Source organism: Anomaloglossus baeobatrachus, chromosome 1 (genome assembly GCF_048569485.1).
Source record: "Anomaloglossus baeobatrachus isolate aAnoBae1 chromosome 1, aAnoBae1.hap1, whole genome shotgun sequence".
In the NCBI taxonomy this organism is placed as follows: Eukaryota; Metazoa; Chordata; class Amphibia; order Anura; family Aromobatidae; genus Anomaloglossus; species Anomaloglossus baeobatrachus.
In genome coordinates this window covers 343,236,151-343,258,095 of record NC_134353.1, presented here as the reverse complement: position 1 = coordinate 343,258,095, position 21,945 = coordinate 343,236,151, and positions in this window count along the sequence as shown.

Below are 21,945 nucleotides of genomic sequence, written 5' to 3'. Positions count from 1 at the left end.
CATTAGGTCGGTTGGGTCCTCAGGGAATACTGAGGGGCCGGGTTTACCGACACCTTATGAGGCCTACAGGGATGTCTTTTCCAAAAGGGCCGCAGATACTCTTCCTCCCCACCGGCCATATGATTGCCGAATAGACCTGAAGCCAGGCTCCGAGCCCCCTAGGGGCAGAGTGTATCCACTCTCTGCTCCAGAGACGGAGGCTATGTCCAAATATATTCAGGACAGCCTGGCGAAGGGGTTCATTCGCAAGTCTATTTCACTGGCTGGTGCAGGGTTCTTTTTTGTGCAGAAGAAGGAAGGGGATCTGCGCCCCTGTATCGATTACAGGGGATTAAATGCAATCACAATCAAGAACAAATACCCTTTGCCCCTCATTACTGAGCTATTTGATCGATTCCGCGGGGCAAAGGTCTTCACAAAGCTGGATCTACGCGGGGCGTATAATCTAGTGCGAGTCCGAAAGGGCGATGAGTGGAAGACCGCCTTTAACACCAGGGACGGTCACTATGAGTATCTAGTAATGCCCTTCGGACTCTGCAATGCCCCCGCCGTATTTCAAGACTTTGTGAATGACATTTTCCGGGATTTGTATCTTTCCGTGGTTGCATACCTGGATGACATTCTTATCTTCTCCCTCGATCTTACCACCCATCGGAGGGATGTCATCCGAGTATTTAAGAGGCTCCGCACCCATTCGTTATATGCTAAGCTGGAAAAGTGCGTTTTTGAACAGGAATCCTTGCCGTTCCTGGGGTACATAGTGTCCAGTCAGGGGTTAGCAATGGATCCGGGGAAGTTGGAGACAGTGATGAACTGGCCTGAGCCCCGCTCGCTGAAGGCGATCCAGCGATTCTTGGGGTTTATCAATTATCGCCAGTTCATTCCCAACTTCTCGACGGTGGCAGCACCCATCATTGCCCTTACCCGCAAGGGCGCTAATCCCAAAGCATGGACACGGGAAACGGTAGAGGCATTTCACACTCTCAAAACTCACTTCTCCAGAGCTCCCATCCTTCATCGTCCAGACATCTCCAAACCCTTCCTACTGGAGGTAGACGCCTCTTCGGTCGGTGCAGGTGCAGTCCTGTACCAGAAAAACGAACGAGGAAGGAAACATCCGTGTTTCTTTTTCTCCAAGACCTTTTCTCCGGGCCAAGAGGAACTACTCCATAGGGGATAGGGAGTTACTGGCGATGAAACTAGCATTCCAGGAATGGCGGCATCTCCTGGAGGGTGCGAAGCATCCATTTGAGGTTTTTTCTGACCACAAAAACCTCACATACCTCCAGACAGCACAACGCCTGAACCCAAGGCAGGCCCGTTGGTCTTTATTCTTCTCCCGGTTCCGCTTTACTATCCGCCACCTGGCCGGTGAGAAGAACGTACGGGCCGATGCCTTGTCACGTTGTATGGTTGTGTTGGAGGAGGACGAGGAGGAGCCTCGTCTTATACTACCCCCGGACAGCTTGAGGATGGTCACTCCCACTTCTTTGGACCAGGTGCCACCTGGCAAAACCCTCGTTCCCCCTGAACTACGGAACGAGGTGCTATCGTGGGCCCATGCCTCCAAGGTCGGGGGTCACTTCGGGGTCAAAAGGACCAGAGACCTGGTGACCAGGCATTATTGGTGGCCGAGACTACCCCAGGACATACAGGAATATGTCGGAGCCTGTATGTCGTGTGCTCGGAATAAGCCGTCCCGGCAGAGACCGGCAGGTCTTCTTCACCCACTGCCAGTGCCGGATCGTCCCTGGGAAGTGGTGGGGATGGACTTCCTGGGAGATCTGCCCAAGTCAGCAGGGCACAGGGTCGTATGGGTCATCACGGACCACTTCTCTAAAATGGTCCACTTGGTGCCTCTCCCACGACTCCCGACGTCACGTGCTCTCGCCACCTTGTTCATTCGGCATGTATTTAGGTTGCATGGCATGCCTGACAAGGTGGTGAGCGACCGGGGTCCCCAGTTCGCGTCTCGCTTCTGGAGAGAGCTCTGTAAGCTCCTGCAGATAGAGATGAACATCTCCTCCGCATACCATCCCGAGACCAATGGACTAGTGGAGAGGACTAATCAGACCTTGGTAACTTACCTCCGCCATTTTATATCCGCGCACCACGACAACTGGGCTAACCTCCTTCCTTGGGCCGAATTTGCCATTAACAATTCGGTCCATGAATCCTCTGGCCAGACTCCGTTCCTACTCAATAACGGACAACATCCCAGAAACCCGGTTCCGATGCCCATTACGTCACCCGATACTAGAGTGGAGGATTGGGCGACCAAGGCCCGGGAGATCTGGGATGACACCCAAGAGGCTCTTAAAAGGGCTAAAGACCGGATGGTGACAACGGCTGATGTTCGCCGCCGCCCTGCACCATCCTTCGCCCCTGGTGACCTAGTATGGCTGTCCTCTAAGAATGTTAACCTACGGGTACAGGCAGCCAAATTCGCCCCTAGGTATCTGGGTCCGTTTAAAGTACTACAGCAGGTAAACCCAGTGGCATATCGACTCCAGCTCCCTCCACGCTGGGCTATAGCCAAAACCTTTCACGTGTCCCTCCTGAAACCCGTACAACTTAATAAATTCTCGGGGTCCCTGCCGGCTCAAACCGACTCCCCGTCCGACGACCCTGAGGTGGCAAAACTTGTGGAGACAAAAGTCATACAGGGCAAGAGGTACTACCTCGTGGAGTGGGCCGGCCGTGGTCCGGAGCATAGATCCTGGGAGTTGGAGGATCATATCCGCGCCCCGGGTTTGATAGCGGCCTTTGAGCACGGACAGGGGGGGGGGGCTAGACGGGGGGGTAATGTTACATCTCGTGGCTCTCCTGAGGCAAGGACTGAGGCAGTCTCCCATTCCTTGCCTGCCACGAGCACTCCTACTCAGCAGCGCCGAAGGTCTGCCAGACTGCGCAGTGTGCAGGAGATACCTTCTCAGAGAGGCAGCAGAAGGGTGACACCTAGTGGTTCTCCTGTTACAAGGAGTGAAGCGGTCTCCCATTCCTGGCCTGCCGCAGACTCTCCTGCTCAGCGGCCCCGAAGGTCTGCGAGGCTGCGCAATGTGCAGAGGTTTACTGCTCAGGGAAGCAGTGAGATTCCCGTTATCTCTGCACATTGTGAGACCGAGGATCCCGCCTCTATTTCCCAGAGGCAGGAGGGTGAGCATGTGCAATGCGTGGTGGGTCCTGATTCGCTCACTGACGTCACACGGCTTGATGACAAGGCTGGTGACGTGGTGAATCCTGACTGGCCAGGCTGGGACGTCGTGGACCCTGATTGGGTCAAGTCCGTCATCTCCGCCTCGCGCCCGCCCTCGGGTGGAGCTGCACCTCCTTAAAAGCTCCCCCTGCCATCATGGCGGCGCGCGACCGTCCTTCTATGTTTGGATGTCTGGCAGCGTGCTGCCACGCCACTGCTCAGGCATTACTGTCTCTTGTGGGCTTGGCCCTTGCTGCTCCGGCAGTACCTCGTTTGCAGGCCGTGTTCCTGCCTTGCTGCTCCGGCAGTACCCCTGTCAACAGGCCGTGTTCCTGTCCCAGGTGAGCTCCTCAAGTCTCCATTGGACTCACCTGGTTATTGAAAGCACACGTGCGTGGGCACCTCTGTGCTACCCTCGTGCCATATTCTCGTGACTTCCACTGGCACACGTGCGTGGGCACCTCTGTGCTTCCCCGTGCAACAGGTACACCGAGCCGTGAGATCTGTGCCATACAACCCTCACGGGTTAGGGCAGATCGGTGTACATAGATCGTCTGTGACATTCCAGACGATCGCTAGCAGCAACCCGCTCACTCTTCACCCACCATAGCGGCGGTCCCTTACACCGCACAGTGGACCTTGACCGGCGGAAGCAGTCCATTTCCCATCTTGGCACGCTTCCCCGGGTCCCCCTCGTAACAATTAGAAGCTTTATTAACTGCCAAACATGGGGGGTGGTGTATAAAGCCACGTGCATCTGTGGAATGGAGTATCTAGGTAAAACGATCAGGGAATTCCGCAGACACATTGGTGAACATATGGGTGATGTTAAAAACAAAAGGGATACGCCTCTGGCAAGACATGTCAGTTCCCTACATTGTTGTGATAAACGGGTGATCTCGTTTACAGGTATTGAGAAAGTTAAGAAACCATTAAGAGGGGGGGATTGGGACCATCTAATATTTCAAAAAGAGGCAAGATGGATTTTTCGCCTAAATACGGTCAACCCACATGGACTCAACGAACAGTTGAACTATGGATGTTTCATTTAATCTTTATGGACCCCTCCCCATTTTGCTGTTGGTCATGATAAGTTTCTTGCCGAATAATTTTGTTTAAATATCTTGGTGACTGATTACTACTTTTGTCTCCCAGTAAAATCTCCATATGTTTATGGCTGCATCTCTATTATCATAGTATTATTTAACATCTTGTATGTATGATCTATATGAATTTACCCTGTATATGGTCCAAAAGATAATGTACTGATCATTTAACTGGAAAAAGCTGTGATTAAAATATGGGCTTTTGAACGATCCTAGGTTCTTTATAAAGATACAAACATATGCTTTCTGACTCATTGTATGCACTTTGGCATAGCCAGTGGTTTATCTTTGTGGATATGCCCCTTTCTTTTGATTTAGTAGAAATGGGGCTGTCAGTTGACCGGGGGCATGCCTTATCTGATCATCTGATCATCATTAATGATGAGTCTGGCTAGGGGACGATGCATTACAGGGTTTCTTTATGGTGATGCGAGCAGCCACATGACTACGCCCAGATGATTGTGGGCGATCTGTTATTACAGCCATGGATGTGTCATGATGACGTTTTAGTCACATGATGGCTATCCGAGTGCAAACCGGAAGTGATTTGTGTTCCATGTACTCGGTAAGCGTGCATGCCAGGAATTATGCGACAACCTTCTAACTGATTGGGGTAAGTGTGAGGGATGTTTGGTTACAGCTGAATTGCAGGCACTAAACGGTTAAGGGTAATTGAGTGCAGCCTATGGAGTGTTCAGCTGGGATCTGATTGGATTGGAGTGTGAGACTGAGGGTTTTTAAGGGTTTTGAGGTTCTGTGATTTAATCTGGTCAGTCATTTTGTATACCTAGCTGGGATCAGTTAGGACAAATTTAAAGGGAACCTGTCACTAGAATTTTCACTATGAAACTCAAAGAATCCCCTTCTGCAGCTCTTGGGCTGCATTCTAGAAAGGTTCATCTTGCTACTGGCCCCCCTCCCCCTCGGGGAGATGCCAATGCGAGACTGCATGATTATTGAATATCACATGACTATGACGTCTCGAAGGTCTTGGTAACTGAACTTTGACAGTAACTGTGCTAATGTCGCATCGGCATCACCCGGTACAGCCACACACTATCCTGACAGGTCGGTGCTCATGTCCGGAGAGTGGCAGTCCATTTGGGGAGATGCCAATGCGAGACTGCACGATTATTGAATTATTATTGAATAATATTGAATATTATTGAATAATATTTTAGATAGCCATTAAAAGGTATCACAAGATTATAATTTTGTTCCTCTCACTGAGAACATTCAATAATTTTTCAACTGGCTAACACGGTACCAAAACCTTTTCCCTTGTAACTAAGACTGCACGAGTCACACGTAAGTGGAACTCTGGCCTCAGTGTCAGCCTGCATGTCACTCTGTATAGCTGCTGCTGTACAAAGTGATGTAGCAGAGTTGACATTGCTCATTGCTCTCTCTGCTTCTCACACTCTATATATCTGTCTGTACAGAGTGATGAAGCAGATGTGACATTGCTGTACCTGTGGACTACAGATTTTTTATAATAAAGATGGAGTCTCTAAATGTTTTTTTTGTTTTATTTCTAATGAAAAAAAAAATCTCTGTGTTGTGTTTTTCTTTTACTGTTTACTAGAAATTCATGGTGGCCATGTCTAATTTGGCATGACACCATGAATTTCGGGATTAGTACCATCTGAGAATACAAAGCTGGTATTAACCCCTTTATTACCCAGTGTGCAACCGCCATCAGGGCCACTGGATGAGCCGGGTAAAGCGCCTGGAAATGGCGCTAAGAAACAATGTGCCATTTCCAGGGGTGGCTGTGGGCTGCCGAGAATCCCAGCTCCGAGCTGCCTGGCTTTACCTGAGTGGCGATCAAATTATGGTGGGAGCCCATGCATTTTTATTTTATTTTTTTAAATAAAAAAAAAAATGAGCTTCCCTGTATTTTGATCACCAGGTAGGTAAAGCCAGTTAGATGAGGGTGGCAGCCCGTAGCCGTCTGCTTTATCTGCGCTGAGATTCAAAAATACCACGGAGCACTACGTCATTTTTTTAAATTATTTAGTTATTTTTATACAACTATATATTGTGTTTGTGTGTGTGTATATACTGTATATACATCTCTAGCCAAAATTAAGAGACCACTGCAAAATTGTTCGTTTTTCAGATTTTTCTCTTTATAGGTATATTTTTGAGTAAAATGTAAATTGCTCTTTTATGCTATAAACTAGTATTTTCAGAAAATAAATACAAAATGTATTGCTTGAAAATTTGGAGACGTTGTCAGTAGTTTATAGAATAAAAGAACAATTTACATTTAACTCAAAAATATAAAGAGAAAAATCAGAAAAAATGAAAATTTTGCAGTGGTCTCTTAATTTTTGCCAGAGCAGTATATAAATATATATATATAGGAGTTCCCTTGCCGGTATTCCATGCTGGTACTAACCTGACTTCATACTTGGCTGGCAGCACCTACCTATGTGAACAGGTGCATATCTGTAAATGATGCAAATAAATGTAAATAAAAATAACAGTCGCACACTGCAAAACCACAAAAACATTCTACCCAATAACATTTTTTTTTGAGGTATTTAGAATATTAGAATGGCAATTGTAATACTAGCCCAGCACCACTTCATATGTTACAGGGAGTGATGCTCTGTTTCTGGATTTGCACTCTATCCCCTGCCAGTTCATTAGCCCCTTTTTGTCCACCTACTGATCTTGTGTAGGTTTTTAAGAAGCCCAGAAAGATGCAGTGTAGAGTAGGATCCAGCAAAGGAGGGTGCCGTGAAGTGGTACTGGGCTAGTATTACAATGGCCATTCTAATATTCTACATACCTCCAGAAATTTTTGTGTATATATATAATGTACACAATATATGGCTGTATAAAAAGAAATAAATAATTTAAAATAATTATGTAGCGCTCTGCGATATTTTTGATTCTCAGCGCACATAAATCGGACGACTACAGGCTGCCACCCCATCTGCCTTGCTTTACCTTGGCTGGTAATCAACATACAGGAAAACCCATTTTTTTTTTTTTTTTTTAGTTATTAAAAAAAGTAATTAAAAAATGCATGGGCTCCCGCTACATTTTCTATTGCTATCTAAGGGTAATCCAACCAGCTACTGGCTGCTAATCCCTAGTGCTTCGTGTTACCTTCACTGGCAATGGAAAATCCAGGGAAGCCCTTTTTTTTTTTTTTAAGTATTTTGCCAAAAAGCTTAAAAAAAATGATGTGGGCTTCGCCATATTTTTGTATGCTAGCCAGGTACAGCAGGCAGGTTACAGAATGCCGCCAACTCCCAGCTGCCTATTTGTACCCAGCTGGGAGTCAAAAATATAGGGAAGACCTTTTTTTTAATTATTTCATGAAATAATTAAAAAAAAATGACATGGGCTCCACCCAATTTTTGTGTCCAGCCAGGCACAACTAGGCAGCTGGGGACTAGAATCCACAGCGCAGGGTGGCCCAAGCTTTCTGGGCCCCCCTCTGCAAATTGAAGTCCGCAGCCACTCCAGAAAATGGCGCTTTCATAGTTTCCAATTCTTCCAGTGGGCCTGGTTAATAAGGGCTTTGATTTACCAGCTGATATAAAGCCCGAGATTCTTAATGTCATGCCAAGTTTGACCTGACCATTAAGAATCTCCAATAAAGTGTTAAAAAAATACACCACACAGAGAAAAACTACTTTATTAGAAATAAATACACAGACATACTTAGGGACTCCATGTTTATTACTCCCTCTCACCCCTCCGCGATCCTGGACTTCTCTCTTCTTCAACCCATCTAGCTCTGCTATATCAGAATGCACGGGGAGGAAGACGCTGCTCCTCCCCGTGCAGTCTAATAACTCAATGAGTGAACAAAGGCTGCGGGTTGGTAAGTGGTGACATCACCACTGATTCCTGCATGTGGACTGACTCTGTAAAGAGCACCGATATGCAGGGAGTGGGAGCCGAGCATGTGCCTGAGCATCTCATCGGTACATGGCGCTTGACGAGTATACCGAGTACTGAGATGCTTGAGCGAGCAGCGCGTACCGGCGAGATGCACTGACAGAACCTAGCATGACGTCATAGCCATGTGACCAATCTTTAGCCAATGAGATAATACAACATTCACACGTGACTGGTCACATGTTATGACGTCGCGGAAGGTCCTTTGCTTACCGTGCGGCACAGCGATGATCGGACTCGGAAGCAGAAGCAGCGGGAGAAAGAGGCTGCAGGATGCGTCGCAGGACCTGTAAGTATAATGACAATGTTTATTATTAACTGTATTCTTTATTTTACAGCCCCCCTGCGGCCTTTTACTCAGCCCCCAGACAATTACTCGCATTTCACATTGACTTGCATTGGACTCGCTACGCGTAACGAGTACCCGAGTACTAGGACCTGCTCGTTACGAGTATAGCGAGTCCGAGTATTTCACTACTCGTTCATTCTATTACGTTTGTGTGAAGATGCTCAGTGACATTGCTAGTGGTGGTGCTGCTATCATATTCTCTTTTGTCAGGGTGGCCCTTTTGCTCGGGAGGGGGAGGAAGAGGTCAAAAGTGCAGCAGAAGAGAGAGCAAGAGGAGCCTTAGATCTTTCCTGCTTTTTCAGGTGTGTATTCTACTGCCGCTTGTGCTTTGCATTGAGATCCACCGTAATGCAGGTGGTAATCGGGTTAAGAAAATGTATGGCTTACTTCTGGCTCTGACAGCACAGCATGCAAACCAGTCGACTCTTGTGTCAGCACATCATGCTCCATCTTTTGCTGTGCAGCTGGAGCAGCATGATCGCCTCCTCCTTCTCCCATCTCGGCATATTACACAGATGGTATTGACACCATGTGGGATCTAGGACCTCATCATCAGCCACATCATCTTCCACCCACTCCTCATGCCCTCCTTGTTGGACTGCACACTGCAGAAAGCCACAGCAGTTGGCACCTGTGTTTCATCGTCATCATAATTAGAGATGTGCTCAGTGGTCCACTTACCATGTAGACTAGACTGTATTCATTCTGCAACTGAACAAGTGGTTGGGCATCCGTGCACTCAATCTCTGCCACTTTTGGGACAGGGCCAGTTGGATGGTCATCAGAGTACCCCACAGAATGTGGTGCAGAGTAGCCACACAGAGCCTTTTTTAAGGGGTCTCCACAAACCCTTTTTTAAGAGGACCCCAAAACACTTTTTTTAAAAGTAACCCCACACAGCTCAGTGACAAGTGGCCACACAAAGTCTTTTTTAAGAGGACCCCCTTAAACCCTTTTTAAGAGTAACCCCACAGATTCTGGTGCTGAGGGAACAAACAGAGCTTTTGAGTAATTGTAAAAAGCAGGTCAAGACAAAAAAGGCATTAACATAATGTGGAAAAAAAGAACAGGAAAAATGCACAGGTATGAATGATAGGACTGCGGATAACATCAGGGGCAGGTAGATAACAACGGCTTACAAAATCAGAAAATGCATAAAAAATGTAAAATAAGTTAATGGTGGGTACAAGAACTGCTCGCAAATTGCGCACATTGGTGCATGTGTAGAAGTGCAATGAAAAAATTGCTGTGCAAAAGGCATTCCTATTGCAAAAATTATACTGCAGTATTTAAAAAATATAGTAAATTGGATGAAAAAATGTAGAATGGTCAAAAGTGAGCAATAGAAAAATTGGTAGAGTTAGAAATATGATAACAAATATAACAAATTGAGAAATGTGAAAGGCCGATACTTGTCACAGATATATCACAGCAGTGTAAAATGACGGGTGCACAGCAGCGAAGTTAGTTAATAAATAATTAAAGGGAATCTGTCACCATTTTGAACTTTTTTAAACTGTTAATATAGGCTTACAGGTTATAGAATGCTGAAAAAAAGGTATACCTGTATGTCCCATATCAAATTTCTTGTTGTAGAAATATCATCTTTTATCACTTTATATAAAAGAGCTCTTCCAGGCTATGGGGCGGATGGTGCCTGGAAGATAACTCCGCTTCCAGAGATTATTTAAACAAGTAAGTCACAGAACAGGATAAATGAAATGTGATCATTTGCAAACACATTTTTTGCAGCTTCCTGAGCTCTGCTTTATTGCAACAATACTACAACCCTGTCTGCCTGTGAGATGGAGGCTGAAGCTGAGAGGAACCTGCAAAAGTGTCAGTTATAATCACACACACCTCTGCAGTGAGAGCAGAGAGCGGCCATCACACATCACACTGGTAAGCCCTTTTTATTTAAAATGAGATTTGGAGACGGTGTTATCTTCCAGGCAGCATCCGGCCCCTAGCCTGGAAGAGCTCACTTACATAACGTGATAAAAGATGATATTTTAACAACAAGGCATCTGATATGAGGCAGACAAGTATGACTTTTTTCAGCATTCTCTAAAATGTCTACCCATGTTAGTAGTTTAAATACTGTAGGTCAAATGTAGTAACAGATTTCCTTTAAAGGAAGTTAGTTGATGCTAATATCTGACACATAAAGTAAAGTGCCTTTGGTGCATAGCAGAAATATGGTGACTGTCACTAATTTATTGCAGGTATACAGATAAAGAAGTTAGTACACACATAAGGAAATGATTACAAGTAAAAGTAGTACATAGAAAGTGACAGATGCAGGGCAGCAAACATATAATAGAGGTACTGAAGATAATATCAGGTACATGAAAGGTGCCCTTAGTATGTAGCAGCAAAAATTTCAATTTTATGTTGAATAATCAACAACAAGTGGGACACAATTGTGAAGTTGAACAAAATGTATTGCTTATTTTAAACTTTTATAAAAAATAATAAACTGAAAATTGTGGCGTGTAATATTATTCGGCCCCTTTACTTTCAGTGCAGCAAACTCACTCCAGAAGTTCATTGAGGATCTCTGAATGATCCAATGTTGTCCTAAATGACTGATGATGATAAATATAAGCCACCTGTGTGTAATCAAGTCTCCGTATAAATGCACCTGCTCTGTGATAGTCTCAGTGTTCTGTTTTAAGCACAGAGAGCATCATGAAAACCAAGGAACACAACAGGCAGGTCCGTGATACTGTTGTGGAGATGTTTAATGCTAGATTTGGTTACAAAAAGATTTCCACAACTTTAAACATCCCAAGAAGCACTGTACAAGCGATCATATTGAAATGGAAGGAGTATCATACCACTGCAAATCTACCAAGACCCGGCTGTCTCTCAAAAATTTCATGTCGAACAAGGATGAGACTGATCAGAGATGCAGCCAAGAGGCCCATGATCACTCTGGATGAACTGCAGAGATCTACAGCTGAGGTGGTAGAGTCTGTCCATAGGACAACAATCAGTCCTACACTGCACAAATCTGGCCTTTATGGAAGAGTGGCAAGTAGAAAGCGATTTCTCAAAGATATCCATAAAAAGTGTCATTTAAAGTTTGCCACAAGCCCCCTGGGAGACACACCAAACATGTGGAAGAAGGTGCTCTGATCAGATGAAACAAAAATCGAACTATTTGGGCACAATGCCAAATGATATGTTTGGAGTAAAAGCACCACAGCTCATCACCCTGAACACCCCATCCCCACTGTCAAACATGGTGGTGGCAGCATCATGGTTTGGGCCAGCTTTTCTTCAGCAGGGGAAGGCAAGATGGTTAAAATTGATGTGAAGATGGGAGGAGCCAAATACAGGACCATTCTTGAAGAAAACTTGTTGGAGTCTGCAAAAGACCTGAGACTGGGATGGAGATTTGTCTTTCAACAGACAAATGATCCAAAACATAAAGCAAAATCTACAATGGAATGGTTCACAAATAAACGTATCCAGGTGTTAGAATGGCCAAGTCAAAGTCCAGACATGAATCCAATCGAGAATCTGTGGAAAGAGCTGAAAACTGCTGTTCACAAACGCTCTCCATCCAACCTCACTGAGCTCGAGCTGTTTGCAAAGGAATGGAATGGGCAAGAATTTCTGTCTCTTGATGTGCAAAACTGATAGACACATACCCCAAGCGACTTGCAGCTGTAATCGCAGAAAAAGGTGGCGCTACAAAATATTAACTTAAAGGGGATGAATAATATTGCACACCCCAAATTTCAGTTTATTATCTAATATGTAAAGCTCAATGTGTGTGTATGTGTGTGTGTGTGTGTGTCCGGGATTGGCATCTGCACCGTCACAACTACAGCCACAAAAGTTTGCACACTCACACTTCTGGACCCCGAGAGCGTCATAGGCTATGTTTTGAGGGGAAATTTTAACCCTGCGCTTTACAGTTATTCACCAAAAAACCTGCCTCCATTAAAGCGAAAGGAGCTGGGAGCCACAGTGCAGCCGGAACTTCAGAAGAATGCGCAGCCACGCCCTTAAATGGAATGTTGGTGTGTCACAATGCAGCCAAGGAAAGAGACAGAAACAGACAAGGAAAGAGGCAGACAGACAGGGTAAGAAACAGACATAGACAGGGTAAGAGACAGACACAAAGAGACAGACACAGATAAAGAGACAGACTGACAGGGAAAGAGACAGACAGGGAAAGAGAGGGAAAGAGAGAGACAGGTTAAGAGACAGACACAGACAGGTAAAGAGACAGACACAGACAAAGAGACAGAGACAGACACAGGGAAACAGACAGACAGAGAAAGAGAGGGAAAGATACAGGGTAAGAGACAGACAAAGACAGGTAAAGAGACAGACAAAGAGACAGACACAGGCAAAGAGACAGAGGGAAATAGGGAAAGAGACAAACAGGGAAAGAGAGGGAAAGAGACAGACAGGGAAATAGAGGGAAAGAGAGGGAAAGAGACAGACAGGGAAAGAGACAGACAGGGTAAGTGACAGAGATAGATAGACAGACAGGGAAAGAGATAGATAGACAGACAGGGAAAGAGATTGAGACAGACAGAGAAAGAGACAGAGACAGTCTGAGACAGACAGGGAAAGAGACAGACAGACAAAGAGATAGAGAGAGACAGAGAGATATATACAGAGGGGGAGACAGACATAATTACATTTATATCTATTTGTTTTGTGGTTTTTGTGTGCAGAATAAATTTTTGTTAATACATTCTATTTTGTTAACAGGAGTTTTTAACCCGGGCGAAGCCAGATAGTACAGCTAGTTTTTTATAAAAGTTTAAAATAACTATTGTATGTGACGGAGGGATAAGTAATAAATTTCGTTCAACTTCACAATTGTGTCTCACTTGTTGTTGATTCTTCACCATAAAATTAAAATTTTTATCTTTACGTTTGAAACCTGAAATGTGGGAAAAGGTTTAAAAATTCAAGGCAGCCGAATACTTTCGCAAGGCACTGTATCTTGTTAATTGCAACTTTTACTCATTTTAAAGAGGTATTCCCAGATTTTTTTTTCTCAGACAGGGAAAAAGTCTTACAATTTGTGCATAAAATTGACTTCTGGTTTTTAAGTACCGTATTTCATTTAGCCTTCATTTTCCAGAAATTATATCTTTTATTTTATAATCTACTACCTCTGCAATTAACTTTACGCCAATTTCAAAAGGTAACTCAGTTTTAATGTATGCCTAAGTAGAATATAGAGTATATTTTTCATTAAACAATTAGTCATTATTTCTGCTTTTAAATATAATAACTGCACACTTTTATATAGTAACTTTCATGTGCTAACATAAAACAAAAGAAAAATATGACATTTAAGGATTGTAAGTCTTAATTTAGGTGCCATTGTGATTAGACAGTTTAATATCATAATATCTGATAAATAGACTGTATGTCAGACATTTCATTCTCTTTTAATCAAACTTCGTAGTCTACTAAATTAATCACCCCCCTGGGGTAGAGGAGCAGATTTCCAATTTAGACATAGAGGATCATTAATAATGTAAAATTCTTCTGGTGCATCTTTTGTTCTCCTTTCTTTTACAAAGTCAAATAATCAGACTGATTTTTATATTAAAAATAGAAAGCATTTTACCTGGCTTTGGTAAACTATATTTAAAAAAATCTTTGGTTTTCAATACATCTAAATTCCATAATTTAAACTAATGTTTGAATACTTGCTAATACGAAGATTGAAATCATAAAAAAGTCTGTGTGATTAAAGTTTATGATACATGATATAAAGCACCTTAATAACACTATTTCTTTTTTATTCTTCAGGCACAATGAGAGTTGTTTATTGCCCTTGTATCCTAATTTTATATTTGCTTTACATACATTTATGTAATTTGCTGGCTCCCTGACTTTGATTTGGGCTCGAAAGAAAAGCCAACATTTTTCCTGGAAGATGATGGTTGTGATATTTACCCATCATCTGCCTCTAACAGCCACAGAAAACATACATTTCTGACCACGTTTAATATTCTCCCCACAAAATTAAATGTGTCACAAGGATTTATGACTTACTACAAGGTTTTGTTCCAGAAATAGTGAGGGCATCAGGTCTCTGATCTTACTTAAATAAAGGGATAATAAAACTTTCACACCTCTTATGGAAGATAATTAAGGATTCACTCTCCAAGATCAGTTTGTTTTAATTAATATCCATTTATTATGCCTTTTTTTCTGCTCATTTTGTATATATTTGGGTTTCTACAGATACTTTGTTATACTATGAACCTTCACATACACAATTCACAGAAATTCAGGGGGCATAACAGAACCGAAAGGGAGGTGAAACGCACGTCAAGGTGGGGTGGCGAATGGGACAAGCTGCACAGATGGATATATGGTTACAGGTAGTTACATGAGTGCATATGCTTCTAATCTGGGGCAGTGAGGCCTTTGAGGCTGGCACATTACATTAATATAGTGATTACTTGTTAGGTCAGCTATACTAGAAAGTGGCATAGGACATAAAGTTCATCTATATAGCTATACTTGATTTATATGTATTTGTCACCTTATGTTACTTTGAATTTGTGCTCCTGCTTCCTTTGTTTTTCATAAGTGAGCCATTACATGTTGTGATAGTTAAAACTTATACATGTTTAAAAACCATTTCCCTTCTGCTACCTACTGTAGAGCGACACTATTTTCCCCTTCATCTGCGTACTTGTAGTCTATGTATAAAGTATATCTTATATTGTATATATTTGCACATTATTTAATAAATGTTGTATTTAACATATTTCTATGGCCCTGAATTATGTATGTGTAGGTTGATTATATGTTGAAAACAGGGACACTTTGTGTTATTTAATGGATGCTGTTTATAGGTATTGTATTTTGCTATACTATGCTTGATGAAAAAACATAAGTAGTCTTAAAAAATTACTTTGTAACATTACTTATTTTATTTTTGCTAGCCACTAAAAGATATCATAACTACAAGATTATTATTTTGTTTCTCCCTTCAAAAATAATCTAAATGTGCCACTACTATTTACTGGGTAATGGTTGTGTCTGACCATGCAGGAACAAAGTTTAACCCCTTAAGGACAAAGCCAATTTTGTACTTAATGCCCAGGCCATTTTTTCAAATTGTCTCTCCAGTAAAGGAGACAAACTCTAGCACAGCGCCACCTATTGGAAGTAGCGATCCTAAAAGTCACAAGTGGATTTTCAACAATCCTTTGAAATATGACTCAGGATATATAAGCCAGATCAGAATCCCAATTTGCAGACACGGTGTTTCGGGGTGCTTGCCCCTCGTCAGTGCAAAGTATGGGGGTGTCTGATCTGGCTCATGAGAAAGCTATGTGGGGACCACGGGGGAACACTATTCTCCTTAAGGAGACTTTGCAAGCCAGTCTGGCTGCCAGGTAAGGGGACTTATAGCTGCAATGCCCCTCTGGGAAATATTCAAATTGTCTCTCCAGTAAAGGAGACAAACTCTAGCACAGCGCCACCTATTGGAAGTAGCGATCCTAAAAGTCACAAGTGGATTTTCAACAATCCTTTGAAATATGACTCAGGATATATAAGCCAGATCAGAATCCCAATTTGCAGACACGGTGTTTCGGGGTGCTTGCCCCTCGTCAGTGCAAAGTATGGGGGTGTCTGATCTGGCTCATGAGAAAGCTATGTGGGGACCACGGGGGAACACTATTCTCCTTAAGGAGACTTTGCAAGCCAGTCTGGCTGCCAGGTAAGGGGACTTATAGCTGCAATGCCCCTCTGGGAAATATTCAAATTGTCTCTCCAGTAAAGGAGACAAACTCTAGCACAGCGCCACCTATTGGAAGTAGCGATCCTAAAAGTCACAAGTGGATTTTCAACAATCCTTTGAAATATGACTCAGGATATATAAGCCAGATCAGAATCCCAATTTGCAGACACGGTGTTTCGGGGTGCTTGCCCCTCGTCAGTGCAAAGTATGGGGGTGTCTGATCTGGCTCATGAGAAAGCTATGTGGGGACCACGGGGGAACACTATTCTCCTTAAGGAGACTTTGCAAGCCAGTCTGGCTGCCAGGTAAGGGGACTTATAGCTGCAATGCCCCTCTGGGAAATATTCAAATTGTCTCTCCAGTAAAGGAGACAAACTCTAGCACAGCGCCACCTATTGGAAGTAGCGATCCTAAAAGTCACAAGTGGATTTTCAACAATCCTTTGAAATATGACTCAGGATATATAAGCCAGATCAGAATCCCAATTTGCAGACACGGTGTTTCGGGGTGCTTGCCCCTCGTCAGTGCAAAGTATGGGGGTGTCTGATCTGGCTCATGAGAAAGCTATGTGGGGACCACGGGGGAACACTATTCTCCTTAAGGAGACTTTGCAAGCCAGTCTGGCTGCCAGGTAAGGGGACTTATAGCTGCAATGCCCCTCTGGGAAATATTAAAATTGTCTCTCCAGTAAAGGAGACAAACTCTAGCACAGCGCCACCTATTGGAAGTAGCGATCCTAAAAGTCACAAGTGGATTTTCAACAATCCTTTGAAATATGACTCAGGATATATAAGCCAGATCAGAATCCCAATTTGCAGACACGGTGTTTCGGGGTGCTTGCCCCTCGTCAGTGCAAAGTATGGGGGTGTCTGATCTGGCTCATGAGAAAGCTATGTGGGGACCACGGGGGAACACTATTCTCCTTAAGGAGACTTTGCAAGCCAGTCTGGCTGCCAGGTAAGGGGACTTATAGCTGCAATGCCCCTCTGGGAAATATTCAAATTGTCTCTCCAGTAAAGGAGACAAACTCTAGCACAGCGCCACCTATTGGAAGTAGCGATCCTAAAAGTCACAAGTGGATTTTCAACAATCCTTTGAAATATGACTCAGGATATATAAGCCAGATCAGAATCCCAATTTGCAGACACGGTGTTTCGGGGTGCTTGCCCCTCGTCAGTGCAAAGTATGGGGGTGTCTGATCTGGCTCATGAGAAAGCTATGTGGGGACCACGGGGGAACACTATTCTCCTTAAGGAGACTTTGCAAGCCAGTCTGGCTGCCAGGTAAGGGGACTTATAGCTGCAATGCCCCTCTGGGAAATATTCAAATTGTCTCTCCAGTAAAGGAGACAAACTCTAGCACAGCGCCACCTATTGGAAGTAGCGATCCTAAAAGTCACAAGTGGATTTTCAACAATCCTTTGAAATATGACTCAGGATATATAAGCCAGATCAGAATCCCAATTTGCAGACACGGTGTTTCGGGGTGCTTGCCATTTTTTGTAATTTTGACCAGTGTCCATTTATAAGGCTATAACTCTGGAACGCTTCAATGGATCCCGGTGATTCTAAGACAGTTTTTTCGTGACATATTGGGCTTCATGATAGAGGTAAATTTAGGATGATATTTTTTTATTTTCTTTGTGAGAAAATCTGAAATTTGACAAAAAAATGTAAAATTTTGCAATTTTCAAAATTTTAATTTTTATGCCCATAAACCAGAGAGTTATGTCACACAAAATAGTTAATAAATAACATTTCTCACTTGTCTACTTTGCATAAGCGCAATTTTTGAAACAAAATTTTTTGGGGTTAGGAAGTTAGAACGGTTCAAAGTTCATCAGCAATTTCCCATTTTTTCAACAAAATTTACAAAACCATTTTTTTAGGGACTACATCCCATTTGAAGTGACTTTGAGAGGCCTAAGTGACAGAAAATACCCAAAAGTGACCCCACTCTAAAATCTGCACCCCTCCAGGTACTCAAAGTCACATCAAAGAAGTTTATTAACCCTTCAGGTGCTTCACAGGAACTAAAATAATGTGGAATGAAAAAAAATAAAAATTAACATTTTACCTAAAAAATTTTTTCTTACTTTTTCAAGAAATAACATCAAAAATTGGACCTCAAACTTTGTTACCCACTTTCTTATGAACGCGCCAATATCCTACATGTGGTCATAAACCTTTGTTTGGGCAAATGGGAGGGCTTGGAACGAAAGGAGCAATATTTGAATTTTGGAAAGCAAATTTGGCTGAAATAGATTGCGGGCACCATGTTGCATTTACAGATCCCCTAAGGTACCGAAACAGCAGAAACCCCCCTCAAATGACCCCATTTAGGAAACTAGACCCCTTAAGGCTTCTATATAGGGGTATAGTGAGCATTTTGGACCCACAGGTACTTCACAGATTTTGTTAACGTTACGTTGTCATATTGAAAATTGACATTTATTTCTCAAAAATGTTGCTTTAGCATCAATTTTCTCCCTTTTTCAAGAGGTAATTCTAACATTTTGACCCAAACGATTGTTACCCACTTTTTTATGAGCGCGGTGATATCTCACATGTGGTCTGAAACCTTCGTTTGGGCAAATGGGAGGGCTTGGAACGAAAAGAGTAATATTTGAATTTTGGAAAGGAAATTTGGCTGAAAAAGATTTCGAGCACCATGTCGCATTTGGAGGACCCCTAAGGTACGAAAACAGCAAAAAAAACACCACAAGTGACCCCATACTGGAAACTAGGCCTCTCAAGGAATTTAGCTAGATGTTTGGTGAGTACACTGAACCCCCAAAATAAAAGTAAAGTAAAAGGAAAAAAATAAGCATAACATTTATTGTACAATTTCTCCTGAGTATGCTGATACCTTATGTGTGGTGGAAATCAACTGTTTTGGTGCACAGCAGGGCTCGGAGGGGAAAAAGTGCCATTTGACTGAACAATTGGCTGGAATAATTAGTGAACGCTATGTCGCATTTGGAAAGCCCCTAAGGTGCCTAAACAGTGGAGGTCCCCCACAAGTGACCCCATTCTGGAAACAAGACACCTCAAGGCTTTTATCTAGGTGTATATTGAGCATTTTGAAGCCACGAATACTTCCCAGAATTTGATAAGCTTAGGTTGCCATATTGAATATTTTCATTTTTTTCACACAAATGTTGATTTAGAATCACATTTCTCACTTTTTCTAGAGGCAACAACAAACCATGGACCCCTCAGGTTGTTATCCAATTCCTTGCGAGCGCAGGGATACCCCACATGTGGCCAAAAACCTCTATTTGGATAAATTGGAGGGCTTGGAATGGAAGGAGCACCATTTGAATTTTGATAAAGTTGAAATAAATTGTGCGCACCATGTCACATTAGCAGGGCCTCTTGGGTACCTATACATCAGAAACCCCCCACAAGTGACCCCATTTTGGAAACCGGACCCCACAAGGATTTTATTCATGAGTATAGTAAGCATTTTGAATCCACAGGTACTTCACAAAAATGTTGCTGTAGCAACAATATTATCACTGTTAGGCTATGTGGCCATGATCCAGTGACACGGCGTGTAGTACCCAGTGTCAGCCTTCTTGCAGAGATGTGAGTGTTGTCCACGGGAGAATGCAGCTGCCCATGGCCAGGATTTGGGTTCAGGCTGCTGTGGACTTTAGCTCTATTCTACGGGCAGAGAACACTCTCGTCGCCGCAGCATAAATTGACATGCTGAGGCTCGGGAAGCTGCACCACTGGTCAGTTTATGCTGCGGAGAAAAGAAGCATAGTAGGCATGGGATTTCTAAAAATCCTTCCACTGTGCTTCTACTGCACAACGCAGCATTATGGACACAGGGAAAACACTCTGGGCCCAAAACGCTGCAAACCCTGATCGTGGGCACATAGCCTAAAATGCTACAGTGGATGAATGGATAGATGTCAAACATATATAACATCCCACCCCCCTGCATATTCTAAGCTGGCACCCTTTAGTGCCTTTCATGTGGCACTAAAGGGTGCTGAGCCTTGTATTTAGCCCAAAAAAAAAAAAATTAGAATAAATAACGTGAGGTCCCCCCTATTTTTGATAGCCAGCTAGGGTAAATCAGACAGCTGTAGCCTGCAAACCACAGCTGACAGCTTCATCTTGCCTGGTGATCAATTTGGAGGGTTCCCCAAGCTGTTTGTTTTTTTTAAATTATTTATAAATAAATAATTAAAAAAACAAACGAACGTGGGGTCCCCCCAAATTAGATTACCAGCCAAGGTGAAACTGACAGCTGGGGTCTGGTATTCTCAGAGTGGGAAGAGCCATGGTTATTGGACTCTTCCCAGCCTAAAAATAGCAGGCCGCAGCTGCCCCAGAAGTGGCGCATCCATTAGATGCGCCAATCCTGGCGCTTTGCCCCAACTCATCCCATTGCCCTGGTGCGGTGGCAAACGGGGTAATAAATGGGGTTGATACCAGATGTGTGATGTCACCTGGCATCAAGCCCAGGAATTACTTCTGTCATGGTGTCTATCAGATACCTGACATAACTAATTGACAGTAATAAAAAAACAAAATGACAACAAAAAAAATTTTTTTTTGAAAAAACACTCCCTAACCATTCCCTCTTTCACCAATGTATTGAAAAGAAAAGAAAAAAAAAAGATCGGGTCCCTACAATCCATTTGTGACGTCCCACGTCAACTCTGGACCTTCTAGAATATGGGGGCACGTTCAGGGATCATGTCCCCCATTTTCTAGGAGTGCAGACCCTCCATTTGAGGAGAGTGGGTGTTGAGGAGAGTGGGTGCAAAGAATCTGCACCCACCCTCCCCGAGTCACAGCTGCAAAGTGCCGAGCAGCAGCAGCAACCAGCGTCTCTCAACACAGGAAGCTGAGCTCAGCTGCTCTTAACATGTGACCGCACTGACCGGCGTCTGCTATGAAGGAGGAGGCATCGCGGGGGATGAAGGCTATACAAGGTACTGGGGATACCGGGGAACACCGGGGGCGAATAGGGGGTGACCTGGCAGGGCCTGGGGAGCAGGTTTCTGTCTCATGTGTTATGGCACATGCGACACAAACCAGAGAAAAAGGGTGATTGCGGGTGGCGCGCTGCTGTGCTCGCCGGTGCGCGCCGCCATCTTGGATTTTCGGGAGGGGGTTGGGGATCGGGGGGGGGGACTTTGGTGACACCGGGGGACTGGGAAGGGGGTGGGGAGGAGATTTATCTCCCATCTGACATGCTTGATCATGCCAGATGGGAGATAAATCATTTTTTACCGGCGCTGTCATTTACTGTAACCTGATGATCGGTATAAGGTGTATACCGGTCATCACGTGAGCGGGGACCGGAAAAACAGGCCCGAATCATGATCTCCAGGGTCTCAGCTACCCCCGGTAGCTGAAACCCCGGAGATTTTCTGACGCTGGGGGGCGCTATTCACTTATTTCTGCCCGCCGTTTATAAACAGCAGATCAGAATAAGGACGTAATTCTGCCGCCGTTTATCTTCGTAAGGCTTTCGTAATGGGGTTAAACATAACACAGCTACTAGGCAGGAGTGGACACAAAATAGTATACAGATAGGGCAACAAGGGATCTCACCTGATTCTTATTCTGTGCGGTAAAACATTTCCTTCTTTCTTTAA